The 15,636-nt window shown below is 33.2% G+C and overlaps 1 pseudogene; it reads left to right on the forward strand.

Annotated features, from left to right (window-relative positions):
* Window positions 1-9,785: 9,785 nt before the first annotated feature.
* LOC148583080 (uncharacterized) lies at window positions 9,786-10,999 on the forward strand (annotated as a pseudogene).
* Window positions 11,000-15,636: the final 4,637 nt, after the last annotated feature.

Genomic DNA, 15,636 nt, shown 5'->3' on the forward strand with positions numbered 1-15,636 from the left:
AATGTAGGTAAAGAAATTACATAAAAACAAAAATACAGGGAAATAAATGCGAAAAACACACAAAGTGGGTCATGTCAGCTGGAGGAGGCCGATCGCGAGCTGGCTGAAAACAGCCGTGGAAGGTGGCACAAAAAGCTTGGCGCGGGAGGGGTGCATGAAAAGACCCGACAGCGAGCAGTGAGCGGAAGAAATAGGCGGCACACACAAACAAACAGGGAGGGGGAGAGTTTGAGTGAAAACCTCCAAAAGCAATACCCACAGAGAGGACGGAGGATCGGTCAAAGGCAAGCCGATCCAGCACCCAACTCGTTTCAACCAAGCAAGGAACGCTGCAGATGGAGATGGCGGGGAAGAAAACGGCCGAGGGAACGACAAGACCAAAGGCAAAAGACGGAGAAAAAGCAGAGGGGGAAAGGAGAGGCGGGGAGGGGGAAGAGAGGGGGCACTAGGACTAGGGACATCAAGTAAAATACTAGCACCCGGAGCGGAGAGGTCGAGGGGAGGAAGGATGCAGGTAATGGGCATCCCTCCTCCCTTGAGGCGGCGGCGCCTCTGGAGGGGGGGCTTAGGGTTTCACAGGGCTCTAGAGGGGGGCTTAGGGTTTCACCAAAGAGTTCCTCAAACTATAATTGTGATATCACCTTCACAAAATCAAGTTAGTTTTAAGGGAAAGATTTTGAAAATAAATGCCTAGTTGACATGGGGTACATAGCTAGGTTTTGGGAAAATATTTGTCTAATAAAAAAATCTATCTTAACTGTATAGGAATATGGCCACTTGGTTCAATTGTTTTAGAATCCCATGAAACAATGAATATGGACATGAAAATATTTTCAATGCATAATATATATATATATATATATTGTCTAAAGAAACAACATCCCATGGAAATAGCCTAGACATGTGCTCACAAGAGTTTTAATGCATGGATAAATGTACTAAAAAATATTCTCATACTTTGCTGTATATGTAGCTAATTATGGCTAAAACTTTTAGATGGAGATAATGCTTTTGGAAAGTCTTGTAGGAAATAATAAAAAATTAAATGAATTTTGTCATAAATCATTTCTTACATTTTTCCATAATATTATGCAATGCTATCAAATTTTGTTTCCTTTGAAAAAGGGTGTAATGTAGACTAGCTAGGTTAATGACAGGAGAATTAAAGAAATCGATGCAATTTACTTACTTTCCTTAAAAAAAATACTATATATATATATATATATATATATATATATATATATATATATATATTGTCTAAAGAAACAACATCCCATGGAAATAGCCTAGACATGTGCTCACAAGAGTTTTAATGCATGGATAAATGTACTAAAAAATATTCTCATACTTTGCCGTATATGTACCTATTATGGCCAAAACTTTTAGATGGAGATAATGCTTTTGGAAAGTCTTGGAAATAATAAAAAATTAAATGAATTTTGTCATAAATCATTTCTTACATTTTTTTCATAATATTATGCAATGCTATCAAATTTTGTTTCCTTTGAAAAAGGGTGTAATGTAGACTAGCTAGGTTAATGACAGGAGAATTAAAGAAATCGATGCAATTTACTAACTTTCCTTAAAAAAAAAAAAAAAAAACTATTTTAAAATTTAAACGGGGGAGCCTTTAATAATTTGATTTCTCATTAAACTCTTTCCGGAATAGTCTTTTGAAACAAACTTGGAAATTAATTCAAGAAGACAACGTTGTCATATAGGCTATATGCGGGCGGCGGCTAGGGTTTTAGAAATAGGGTTTCTATAAATATTTTCCTTATAGAAAAATTCACTTTAAAACAAGTTTTGTTATATGGAGATTCCAACTCATGAAATATTAGAAAAATTTATGCCACACTAACCATTAAGCCAAACAAGTCATTTGGCATAAAACCTTTAAATCAAAATATAGATTTTATACTCTAAAGTTGTTTTGATCCATTTAACTAAGATAATTAAAATCATACTAGTAGGCATACACAAGGGTAGGCCTAGGAATTACTCTAGCCTAGAACCAAGGTCGTTACAAATAGTGCAACCATCAGCGCTCACTCAAAGTGGACGTTGATAGTGGAGCACTAGCGTTGACTTGATTCCATCAACTCCCGCATTAGCATCCAAAATATAAGACTTTTAGCTTCCTCTTTGTCGACGTTAAAAGATCATTATTAGCGTCAACTTTTGAGTCGACGTTGTTGATCAATAGCGTCGACTTTGGGACTTTTAGCGTCCAAACAGAGTTGCCCCTAAAGACCTAATTTCTTGTAGTAAGGTTGATGATGGAGCCCCACCGATGAAAAACGACAACACTCTTGTAAGTTAATATTATTCTAAGTTTATGGGTTTTTAAAGTTTCAATTGTTTTGCTTTAATTCAATTATTGAAATTACTTTTGGATATCTATTGTTATTCCCAGATACATGTAATGTTTTAGGAGAATTTCATGTAATTTTTTGCTTGGATCTTCATTAAAATAAAATTGGATATCTATTTGTTTTTTGTTCGAAGGATACAATTGATGATTTGGTTAAATTTGGATATCTCTTTTGATTTTGTACAATCTTTTGATTGATTTGTAAAGCATAGCAAGACATACATAGGCTTGTACTTGTGAGAACTTAAGATTTTATTGATGAACATGAATGTGTTGTTCCGACTTGGTGGGTGTGAATTCCACAACTTTAGTATTTGTATCTTGTGATTATTTTTATTTTATTTAGTTTATGTTTGTTTATTTTAAAAATCAAAAATCTTTTGGAATTAGGTTTTGATCTAATTAGTTTAGATTAAAATTGTTTTCAAAAATACAATTTTCTATGGGATCGACCTCGCACTTACAAAACTCCTTTATTACAAACGATTTGTGCACTTGCGAGTATATTTAAAACTCACAATAGACAACATAATCAAAGAGAAGCACATATAAATCATATTATATGCACATCACACAAGAGTTCATAAACAATATAAAAGACATACAGCCCATATTATATGCAAATTATAAAGTCACGAGTCAAAACAATAAAAAGCAAGTTTCCCCTTCACAATACTTCTCCCCCTTTTTGTCTAAATGGTCAAAGGGATTTAGAATGTAACACATTCTCCCCAAATTAACAACTCATATGATATGACAAGAGGAAAGAGAGTAAACAACAATAAGAAAGACACATGCGAAAGGATTTAAGTAAAGAACCACATATAAACAAGCATGTGTCAAGATATCTCATATAATATATCAAATAATACAAAATATATGAAAGATACCACAAAACAAAACGGCTCTAATGTTAACTCTCCCTTAACATGAACGACCTCTTCCTAACAAGTGTCTCCACAAACTACATTCTCCCCATTTCCGTCATAACAGACAAGTGAAGAAACTCAAGTGGCACCACTTGTATCCTAGAAAGGTATAAACAAGGAAGTACAAAAAAGCAAAGTAGGAACATAGAAGGCTCAAGTCAAAACATATACTCTGAGCACAAAACGCAATATCATAGCATGAAATGCTCAAACTATACACATGAAAATGCAAAAGGGTCCAAAGAAACACCTTCTATTCAAATGTCCAATTCATGTCATCCAAACAAGGTTGAGATGCATGAAAAAAAAAAAAAAAGGCACAACCAAGATGGCATTTGGCAATCTCAAGAACATTTCATAAATAGGCCGTAAACTCACAATCACAACATGTGAATGAGCAATTGCAATATCTCAACACACAATCAAAAGGCAATTGTCACAAATTTCACATATTATGTGAATATGTAGTGGGAGAAACTAGAATCAATTAACATTGTTATCAAAAAAACAACTTTGCATGTGTAAATGAAACTCAAAACAACCCAACATGTTAAGTTATGGAAGATCCACAATCACAACCCATGAACCCTACATTCTCCTCAAAAACAAATCCAAAGAATAGTACCAAATGTATGAGCCAAGAAAATGAAATACCAATCTTACATCCAAAATACATTAGCATATGAATCAAGGAGCCCAAAACATTGAAAAACAAAAGACACATGCACACTTCTCTATAAATGCCTAAGAAACAAACTCATGCATTAAAGCTATACAAAATAAAGATCCCAAAAAATTGAAAGTGAATAACCATAGGTTTATCCAAATTTCAACAACATAAACAAATGAATAACAAGCATGCAATACGCAAAAAGGATAAAATCTAGAGGCATGTAAAAGACACAACACAATCAATCACAAAATAATTCAATCACCCAAGCAAAGGTGAAGTAAAAGTTAATGATTACTTCATAAAAGAAGTAAGTTATGTGTTTACTTCAATGAAGAAGAATGTGAAGTGAAATACTCTTGTGGTTTTTTTGAGGTATTGTATTGATCATAAGGAAAGTTAAATCAGTTCCACTAAAATATATTGTTAATTAATAGAAGGAAAGATTTAAAACGAAAATATAATTTTGTTAAGAATAGCTATGATGGGTTGAATGACAACCCTCATGCACAAAGATATAACATGTGCAATTTCTTCTTATGAATTAAGCATCGATCGCATCAACAAACGTGGACCATTACATAAAATGTGATAATTCATGTATATATGTTAAAGAAGAAAGACCTTGACTCAAGGTGTGAACCCATTTTACCTTTCCATCACCCTCTAGGTGCATTTTTACATGTAATAAAGCTATTGATGGGATGACATATAAAAGTAATAAGGTGTTTAATCTCTCTAGTTCACAATAAAGGGAGGCCACCAAAATAAAAATAAAAATAAAAGGTATCTACAATAGAAAAAAAGTGGTTAAAAGGTTGAAAACAAGAATTAGCCTTTCATTGAAAAATGTGATAAAAATATGGCTAAAGTGTCTACTGTTGAGTGTTAAATATTGTATATTTGAACCCCTTAATTTATATTTGTTAATCATTTAGCCGTATTATAATCTAATATTTTGTATTAGTTTTGCATTTTTAGTATTTTTTAGGTTGCAAAAGGAAAAACTGCGAATTAAAGGTGAAAAATGTAAATTTTTGAAGAAAGCTAGAAACAAAGCTATCTGAGGAAGTAGGATTGAGCACACAACCCTGCACTCGAGCCCAGCAGGGTTGCGCTTGAGCGCACCCGCGCCCATTGACAAGCCATCTGTAGCACCCCAGATTTTTAAAGTCTTATTTTAGAGATATTAAATTGATGCTATGATTATATTAATATTCATATTAGGTAATGGCATTTACTTTGAGGTTGAGATATTTATTGATGATATTAGGTAATAATATTTATTCTTGAGGAACTTATTAGATCTTATGAATATTATTGGAATGAATATTGATTTGAGGTTATTATATCATGATGATGATTTTATATTGATTATTTTATTGGGAGATTTAAGAGATATGATAATTGATGATTGATTGGTATAATTTTGAGTATGATTGTAATAATTGGTGATATAATAGGATAGTAAATGGTAGGTATAAGGATGGTAGAATAAGAAGGTAGAATAGTATAGGGTTGGTGAAATAGTATAGGGTTGGTAGAATAGTATAGGGTTGGTGGAATAGTATAGGGTTGGTGGAATAGTATAGGGTTGGTGAAATAGTAAAATGAGGGTATAATTGTAAATTGACGGTAGAATAGTGTTTGATTTTCTCCTATAAATAGAGCTTTTCTCCTTCAGTATTTTCACCACTCATCTCCTCTCCCATCTCTTGCATATATTCTTCCTTCTTCCGCTTTTTACTCGGTCTTTCTTCTTTCTAAGAGTGTTTACTCAGAACAGAGAGAGAAAGGGCGAGACCAAGCGCTACAAGAAAGAAAGAACACAAGAGAAACCGAGAGTGAGATGGAAAATTTAAGACAGAGAGCTGAAGAGGAAGAAAGAGAGTTTAGGCGAGAGAGAGAGAGAAAGTCAGTGAAGGGATTGTTATGGGTATGGACCAACTGCAGCAGAACGGGTTTCAAGTAATTACCTTTGATGATCCATTCATGTAATCCACTGTAAGTATTCTTACTTACTGAGTATGATATTGATATCCAATAATACGGATTTTTGTGGTTTTATAACTTGTCTAGCATTTTGCTATATATATGATTCAACAATGATTTATATTGTCGGAAATCAATTGACTCACTACTTCACAGTTTTTTGTAGTGCTTGCAGGAATGGAAAATCAAGGTAATTATGCAGTTGTGATTAGAGATTCATATTGAGATGTACAGAGATTCCAAGTTGGTTAAGTTTTGTCTAGAGTTTAGACTGTCGGATAGATTTGTATAAATGCCTTGTACGACATAGCTTTGGGTATTTTTGTATAAAGAAAAGTATTTTAACAGTATTTTTTTTTGTATTGATAATTACAGTTTTTCCGCTATATGAGATGAGGTTGTTACACCATCAGTGTGCGAGCGCTGCACCACAGGAGAAACATCGCAAACACGAGTGTGATCGAGCGCACTAGCCATGTGATTGAGTGCACTCTTCCGACAACTAAGCACCAGCGTCGTTTTAAGGGTTAAAAACCCTAGAAACCCCTATAAATAGACAACTAAGCTTCAAGAAAAGAAGGCTGGAGACCAAGTCCGAAATTTCACACATTTTCTCCCTTATAGCTTAGTTTTTCTTTAAGTTTAGGATTTATTTTTCATAGTTATGTGTAGTTAAATACTCAACTAAGTTTGAAGATGAAGCCTCACCGATGAGGAACAACAATATTTTCATCTAAGTTAATATTATTCGATTTTATGGGTTTTAATGTTTTAATTGTTTTACTTCCATTCAATTATTGAGATGATTCTTGGATATCTATTGTGATTTACGGATACATGTGTTGATTTGAGATAGTTTCATTTAATTGATTGCTTGGATTTTCTTTTGTCAAAAAAATTGGATATCTTTTGTGATTTATCATACGGATACATTTGATGATTTGGTTTAAACCTGATATTTTTTGTGATTTGTGCAATGAATGGATATATTGGATAATTTAATTAATTCTTTTGAGCATAGTATAAGATTCTTATTGTGAGAACTTTAGATAATATTGATAAACATGAGATATATTGTTATGATTTGGTAAGTTTGTATTCCAAAATCTTAGTACTATCTTTTGATTTATTTCACCTTATTTAGTTTATGTTTTATTCTCAAAATCAAAAATCAAATCTTTTTTGGAACTAGGTTAGGATTAAATTAATTTAGATATATTTAGTTTTCAAGAACACAATGACCCGTGGGATCGACCTCGCACTTGCAATCATTTTACTGCAATGATTCGTGCACTTGCGAGTATAAAAATTTTCACCTGAATTTTTTGGCACCGTTGCTGGGGAAAAACTTCTTGTGAAAATTTTAATGCATTATGGCTTCTGAGCGAACGTTTGGCCAAAGTTGGAGAATGTTCTGGTAGAGTAAAAAATGCAAAGTTTTGGGATTTTATTCTATTAATGTTACGATGCTAAAACTACACCCCCTAGGTTCTAAACAAGTTCATGCATATATAGTGAAGCATAGCACACATGAAAACCAAAAAATAAGTGAGCATTTCTAGAACGTTTTTGAAAAACTCTCTGTTCTTCCAAAGAAAATTGTTCACAAGTTACAACACATTTTAAAAACTTGAAGGAAGTAAATATGATAACAAGACAACATGAAAACTTAGTAAAAGTTTAAGGGTTACCTTGAAGGTAGCAAAATCTCCCATCAAAGCTTTCATCTTCCTCTCTAGAACTCTCCTCTTACTTTAGGGTTAGGGTTTCTGGTATCAAGGGTGGCTGAGGGGCGAGAGAGGGGTATTTATAGGGGTGAGAGGGAGTGTCTTATGTTGCAAAGGTGGACAATGGGTTAAAAATGCTTTTCAAACTGTCACCGAACGTTTGGTACTACGGCTGAATGTTTGGTTTACTATTATATAGTGGTTCTAGGATTGTAGCTAAAACGTTTGGTCAATACCCAGTGGATCAAATTTTGGTCAACGAACATTTGGTGTGGTCCCCTCCCGAACATTCACACTAAAACCAAGGACGGACTTTTGGTGGTTCCTCACTGAACGTTCGGCTAGAAAGCTGGATGAAACCACTTTGCCTAGTTCCCACTTCCTATTGGCCAATCCCTTTGATTCATGCCTTGATGAGGCTTCTCTCCCTTCTCTGTGGATGCTCGGAGAAGAGATTCCGAGGTGGCCTCTGCCTTTGAAATCTGGATATTGTATTCTAGTCTAACAAATACATATATATACTACTTATAAAAATATTTGTTTTTTTTTTTCCTTTAAACCTCTTATGATAAGGTTTTAACATTTTCTTTCTTCACTTTTTCACTAAATTTGCTATTACGTGATTGTGTACCAGATTGTGTAACTCGAGCTTCTAAAGGATAAAAAGCAGGATCTTACTTCTTATTTTTACCTATTATCCTAGTTGAAAAATGAGCGGTAGGAGATTGGAATTTCCTAGGCCTCTTTCAAACAAAGACTTTGAGAATATAATTTGCATGCCCTTTTATTAAAGGTTCACCTCTTTAAATAGGGGAACTAAACTTACTTGGAGTTGAGTTCTATGACTTGGTATTCAACTCCTACAATGACTCATTCACGTGGAAATCAATTCCAATGAGGATTTTTCCTATAAACTAAACATATGGAGATAAACTCCTAAGGCTTACGCATGCAATATAGTCCTCCACCACACATCTCATTACATTTGCCATAATCCTAATTTAAAGTTTTGTAGATGTACCTACCTTGATAAGGGCTACGGTTGAGTCTTTTTGATCTCTTCTCCCAAACCGCAAAGGAAGCTTTTGTTTTGTGCACACCCCGTCTTTGAACAACGCAGCTTCACAGTTGCACTCCCGCAAACATGCTTCTCCGCAATTCTCTTGGGTTGTCGATGTGATAACAGAATAACTATTATTTTCCCATACGGTATTCAGCACTGCTTTCATGGCATATCTGTCACTTTTGCAACTCTCCATAGTGAAATTCTTTTGACACGCTGAACTTCTATCCTCCTTGCTGACCGGTTCAAATTGAGGAAGACATTTGCAACCAACTTGTAGATCAACTAAAACACAATATCCATTAAGCCCACATAGACCCTTTGGCTTACACACGTCATCATTTGGAGCAAACCATTTGACAGTCCAATTTTGATTTCGATTCATATCGTGGGAGTATAGCCCCAAGATCCCATCGGGGTCAATTGTCAATCGGTAGACCACATTTTTTGTGGGATATCCGTCTGTCATATTCACTATAATAGTGCCAGCGGCATTGATCAAATAGAGATGACCATTGACTTCAAGATGCAGAACCACGTCATTTCTTTGCCCACTTATACCACCTCCCCAATAACCATATTCAAGCGTGTATGGAGTTCCAACTGGGTACATCGCCAGCCATCATCTTTTAATCAAACTAGCTTAGAGCCTGCGTTACGCGCCGGGTTTTTTTTTTTTTTTTTTTTTTTAATATATTCTAGAAGTCTTTAAAAGATTATCAACAACAAATTTTAGTTTCTTCTCTTAATTAACTAATTAACTACCAAAAATGACAAATGTTTGTAAAATCATTTTAAACCATAGTTTTACTCAATACATATCTAATAAATTTAAAAATTCATAAATTTTAGTTCTTATAAACTGAAACATGTTAAATATTTGTTCCCATATATGTAATTTAAAACGAAATATAAAAGGAAAAAATTCAAAATAAAAACCTAGGTTAATCAATTATAGAAAATGATTGATTAATCATTATATTCCAACAATGACACCACTTCTCCTCCACTACACAATCCATTATGGTAAAATGGCCAAGCTGCTCTTGGTGTTAGTATCCTTCTTTCTCACTCTTTCTTTCAAATTAATCTTCTTTTCTTCGTTTATTTATTTATTAAGAAAATTTCATTTAATCCCCAAAAATTTCATATTTTTACAATTACTTTTTAAAGTTTAAAAACTCTTAATTTACTGTATCAAACTTTTAATTTTTTACAATGTCACCCATGTGTTAAGTTTTTTTTTTTCTATTAAATCCTATCAAAAATTTTAAAATACTTCTATTTTATTATAATAAAAAATAAAAAATAAAAATTTACAAAGATTCACACGTGGGTATTTTTGTAAATTTCGTTAAATCCAAACTAACGTTTAAATCTATGCAAATTTTTTTTTTACCAAAAAAAAAAAGAAAGGATAATATATTTGATAATTTTGACACCATTCTGTTACTTAACGTAGAACCCTAACAAAAGGTGATATTACAAAAAATTAAAGTTCAATACACAAAATTAAAAATTTAAACATTAAAAGGATAATTACATAAGTGGCGGAAGTTAAGAAGAGTTAAATGACATTTCTCGTTATTTATTTGAAATGTTTGAGTAGGTAATTAATTAGATTATGTTTCTGAGCAGGTTGCTGAGCATTATGAGCAAGTAATTGGAAGTGACATTAGTGAAGCCCAGCTAAAACATGCAAGGCAGCATCCTAGACTCAAATACTTGCACACCCCATCATCCCTCACACCTGATGAATTGCTGAGTTTGATAGGAGGTGAGAATTCAGTTGATTTGGTGACCGTAGCCGAAGCCGTGCACTGGTTTGACCTCCCAGAATTCTACTCCCTCGTTACACGCCTTCTACGTAAGCCAGGAGGAATAATTTCCGTCTGGGGCTACAACGACATGGCAGTGAGAGTACGACACACGACACTCCCCTTTTGAGATCCCAACACACGAAACTTGATAAATGGTTATACGACACTGCCGTTTCCTTTTCAAAGCGTGGGTTTGGGGTGTGAGGGACAACCTTATCAACTTGAGATGCACAAGATGATGTCTTTTGAGAGGCTTGTGAGGTTTACCAGGTCATCTTCGGCAGTCACTACGGCAAAGGATGAAGGGGTGGATTCACTATCTGAAGGAGTGATTAAGGATCTTGAGAGTGATTGGGGTGGCCCTAATCTCATCAAAACTGTCACCTACAAGGCATTTATGCTTGCAAGAAAAGTAAAGCTCTGATCAATCCTATCATGCAATTCATTTTTTGTAACATCTGTGTTAGAATATTTGATATTATTCTATTATGTTGTCTTATATATTCTAAGGTTTAGTTTAAGATTTATTGCTTATTACTCATAGTCATTCTATATATAGAGGCCTCTGTAATCATAATAATATAGAATAAAATACAATGTAGTCCTTATATTCTTCCACTCTCTCTCTCTTCTCTCTTTCATTCTTTTGCTCTCAATATATTTAACATAACACTACAAAAACGAATAAGTTGCTGACATGGGTTTTCTGACGTGTCAGGGGGTTTGCCAGGTCAGAAAATTTTTTTTGACGAAAAGTTTTTTACGTGTGTGGGGCGTTAAAATTTTGGGTGTCAGAAAAGAAAAATTTCTGACATGTCAGATGTAACACGTCAGAATTTTCTGACGTGTCAAAATTGGCACATCAAAAAAAAATTTGTCGTGTCACTTTAGAAAAATTTCTGACGTGTTAAATATAACACGTCAGTAAATTTTAAAAAATTATTAAAAAAAAATCATTTTTGTTTTTTTAAATTTTTTTTGGAATTTTTTTTAATTAAAAAAATTATTAATTAAAATTATTTTTCAATTAAAATAATTTTTTTCACATCTCCAAATCGTTCTGAGTAATGATTCAGGGCACGCTGGCATGCATGAACAATACATGTACGCCTAGCCAATTTTTTTTTTTTTAATAAAATATTTTAAAAAAAAAATTGGCTGGGCATGCATGAACTGTTCATGCACGCCAGCGTGCCCTTTTTCATTACCCAATCATTCTCCTTCTCCATTTTCTCACTCTCTCTCTCTTCTTTTCTCCATTTTTGTTCCGGCCAACTCTCCCTCTCTTCTTTTCTCCATTTTCTCACACTCTCTCTCTCTTCTTTTCTCCATTAATTTTCAAAAATCCAAACCGAAAAAATCTTCAAAAATCCAAATAAAAAATCAAAAACCCAAATAAAAAAATTAATCTGAAAAATCAAAAACACAAACGTCAAACCTAACAAATCTTCAAAAACTCAAAAAAATCTTCTTATATATCTTCTCTTCTTCTGCTTCTCTTCCCTTTTTTTTTTTCTTCAACTTCTCTTCTCCTTTTCTTTTTCTTCTTCCTCTGCTTTTCTTCGGCTGCTTCTCTTCTTTTCTCTTCTCCTTTTCTTTTTCTTCTTCCCTCTAGAGGGTGCTGGCCGGCTGTGCAGATCGGAGAAGAGGGAAAGAAAAGCAGAGGGAAATAAAAGAAGAGGGGAAAGTGTGGGTTAAGAGAGTAGAGGGAGCTAGCCGATTGTGCAGAATGAGAGAGGAGAGAGAGGGTGCGGGGAAATAAAAAGAAAAGGGCAATAATAAATAATATATCAGAAGAGGGAAAGGAGAGGGAAAAAGTTGAATATTCCGTTCATCTTTTTTAGTGACGTACCAACATTTAACATGTTAGAAATTTCTAACGTGTTAAAATAGCACATCAGAAATTTCTGACGCGCTAAAGTAACACGTTAGGAATTAAAAAAAATTTTAAAAAATGAAGAGGATAGAAGCGTGCATAGAGAGAGAAAAATAGAAAATAAAAAAAAAGGGAGAGAAGAAGAATGAAGAAGATATATATATATATATAGAAGCGTTTGGAGAGAGAGAAAAAAAGAAATTAAAAAAAAAAATTGTAAGGTGTGCACACGGTGTACAGTGTTGAAACTTGGGGGGAAGAAAAAGAAAAGGAAAAAAATTTCTGACATGCTAGTATTTTAACACGTTTTCTAATGTGCTATTTTTTGACGTGCTAAAGTAGCACCTCAAAAATTAAAAAATTAAGAAAAAAAAATGAAGAAGATAGAAGCGTCCAGAGAGAGAAAAAAATCCTTCCTAATAAAAAACAAAAATTAGATGAAATATATATAATATAAATAAACCTGATATAAAAAAAAAATAAATAAAAAATAAATAAAATTTATTGACGTGTCAAAATGACACATCAAGAAATATTGACATGTCATTTTGACACGTCAAGAAATAGTGACGTGTCAAAGTGACACGTCAAGAAATTTTGACGTGTCACTTTGACACATCAATAAATTTTGACGTGTCACTTTGGCACGTCAATAAATTTTGACGTGTCTAATTTGACCACGTCAATAAATATTTAAATATTATGTTATTTAAATAAAATATTTTTTCATGATAAGTGCCAAAATATTCATATTTTAGCCCTTAATTTATACTTGTTAATTTCTTAGTCTTGTTATGTTGTGCTATTTTATTTTCTTTTATGTGTTTTCGGCGTTTTTGTAGGCTTTTGAAAGAAAATGAAGCATTTTTGAAAGTACCGGGCTTAAAAAGCAAATTTGAGAAACCTAGAGGTTCTGATAGTGCGATCGATCGTAGGGGATCCACGCTCGAGCGAACTACCAGAGAATGTCTAGACGAGCGCAGGCTTGCGCTTGTATGCATGATAAGTGCCAAATATTGCATATTTGGACCCCTTTATTTACATTAGTTAATCCTTTAACTGTGTCGTTATTTAATATTTTGTGTTAGTTTTGTGTTTTTAGTATTTTGTAGGCCATTGAAGAAAAACTACAACTTTAAAAGGAAAAATGCAAAGTTTGGAAAAAAGAATACTTTGAGAAGACCTAGATTGTGTGGTTAAGTCTAACCAAATCCAAGAAAATGTTAAATCAGATTAAAGTTCAGATTGGATAAGATTTCGGATCGGATTCAAATTCAGATTCTGTACACGTCTTAGTATTTTGACCATAACTCTCCGCTCAAATTTTTGATTGAAGTGATTCAAATGGCATTAGAAAGCTAGCTCAAAATACTACAATTTGTTGTGAAATACGATTTTCATAATTCAGACGGTTTCTATGTCAAAATCGCCCCGCAATTAAATGACACAAATCTGGACGAATACTATTCCGATTTCAGATTTCTATTTTGACTGGGAGACAGACCTCTGAATTATCTAGGTTTACTTAGGCTACTAGGACTTCTCTAAGCCTATAAATTGACTTCTTTGCATTCAAGAAAAGATAGACAATCCTAGAGAGCAAAATTCTTTTGTTTAGTTTTTCTTTAGGTTTAGGTTTAGATTTTATTTTTTTGTGGAGCTAAATTCCCAACTAAGGTTGGGAATGAAGCCTCACCGATGAAGAACATCAATACTTTTATGTAAGTTTTTATTATTCTGATTTTATTGGGTTTTATATTTCAATTATTTTACTTCTAATCAATTGTATAGAGTGATTCTTGGATATCTCTTGTAATTCAAGGATACATGTGATGATTTGAGATAATTTCATATGATTGATTGCTTGGCTTTTAACTCATAAAAATTGGATATCCCTTGTGATTTGTTCTACGGATACATCTGGTGTTTCAATTCAATTTGGATTCCTTTTGTGATTTGGTCAATGAATGGATACATGGGATGGTTTTGATTAATTCTTTGAAGCATAGTAAAACATATCTATGATTTAATTTGTGAGAACTTCGGATTAATATTGATGAACATAAAGTATGTTGTTATGATTTGGTGAGTGTGAATTCCCAAACCTTAGTACCTTTATCCTTAGATTTATTTATTTTATTTAGTTTATGTTTATCCTTTAATTTTCAAAACTCAAAAATCAAAACCCTTTTGGAACTAGATTAGGATTTAATTAGTTTAGATATAAATTGCTCTTTCAAAAATACAATTCTCTGTGGGATCGACCTCGCACTTGCAATCCATTAAACTACAATTGATTCGTGCACTTGCGAGTTAAATAAATTTGCACAACAAGTTTTTGGCGCTGTTGCCGGGGAATTGTTCAATTTTTGAAACCAATTTATTTCTAAATTAGTTTTATTCTTCTACTAGTTATAATTAGGATTTTATTTTTCTGCAATTTGTTTTGTTTTATTCGTGTTACTTAAAAAAAAAAAAAAAAAAAAAAAAAATTCTTCTTGTTTTTTGTTTTGTTTGGCTTGTTTTACAGTTCTGCCGCAGCACCTTCCGCGCAGCCCTACAGCAAAGGCAACAACTGCAGCAGTTCCGTACATTTTTGCCAAAAATTTATTTTTGGTCATTTTTGTGAGTTTTTAAATTTTAGTTTTATTTTTTTAGTTAGTTAGTTAGTTGTTTTTTTTATTATTATTATTTAAAAATAAAAAATAAAAATGGTTAATGTTTTATGTGGGATATTTGCATGTTAAAAAGTGAGGGGGAAGTATGAATTTTCATTTTAATGATTTTAATGCATCTCCTAGTTATAGGACACCAACTCCTACCAACTACCCTCAAAATGTTTACCCACCTAAACCATGTTCATTTTGTTTCAATTCTTATCATGAGGAGAACAATTGTCCAGATCTGCGAGCTGAGCTCAATGACTTATGGGACAAATTAGATCAAATCAGAGCAGCTAGATCTAACTTTTCATATGAACAAATGAACAACAGTTTCTCTAGCCCGGGGTTTGATTCAAATTTCAATTGGTATAACCCGGACTGGAGCAACCAATATGATTTCTCAGGATCAGCTCAGGCTACAGGAAATTATGCTCACCAATTTGATGAATTTCACCATTCAGAATATCCACAGTTCGATCATCAAGCTCAACCTCCTATTTATCAGTCTACCACTCAAGTGTC

This window comes from Corylus avellana, chromosome 11 (genome assembly GCF_965113065.1).
Source record: "Corylus avellana chromosome 11, dhCorAvel1.hap1.2, whole genome shotgun sequence".
Classification (NCBI taxonomy): domain Eukaryota; kingdom Viridiplantae; phylum Streptophyta; class Magnoliopsida; order Fagales; family Betulaceae; genus Corylus; species Corylus avellana.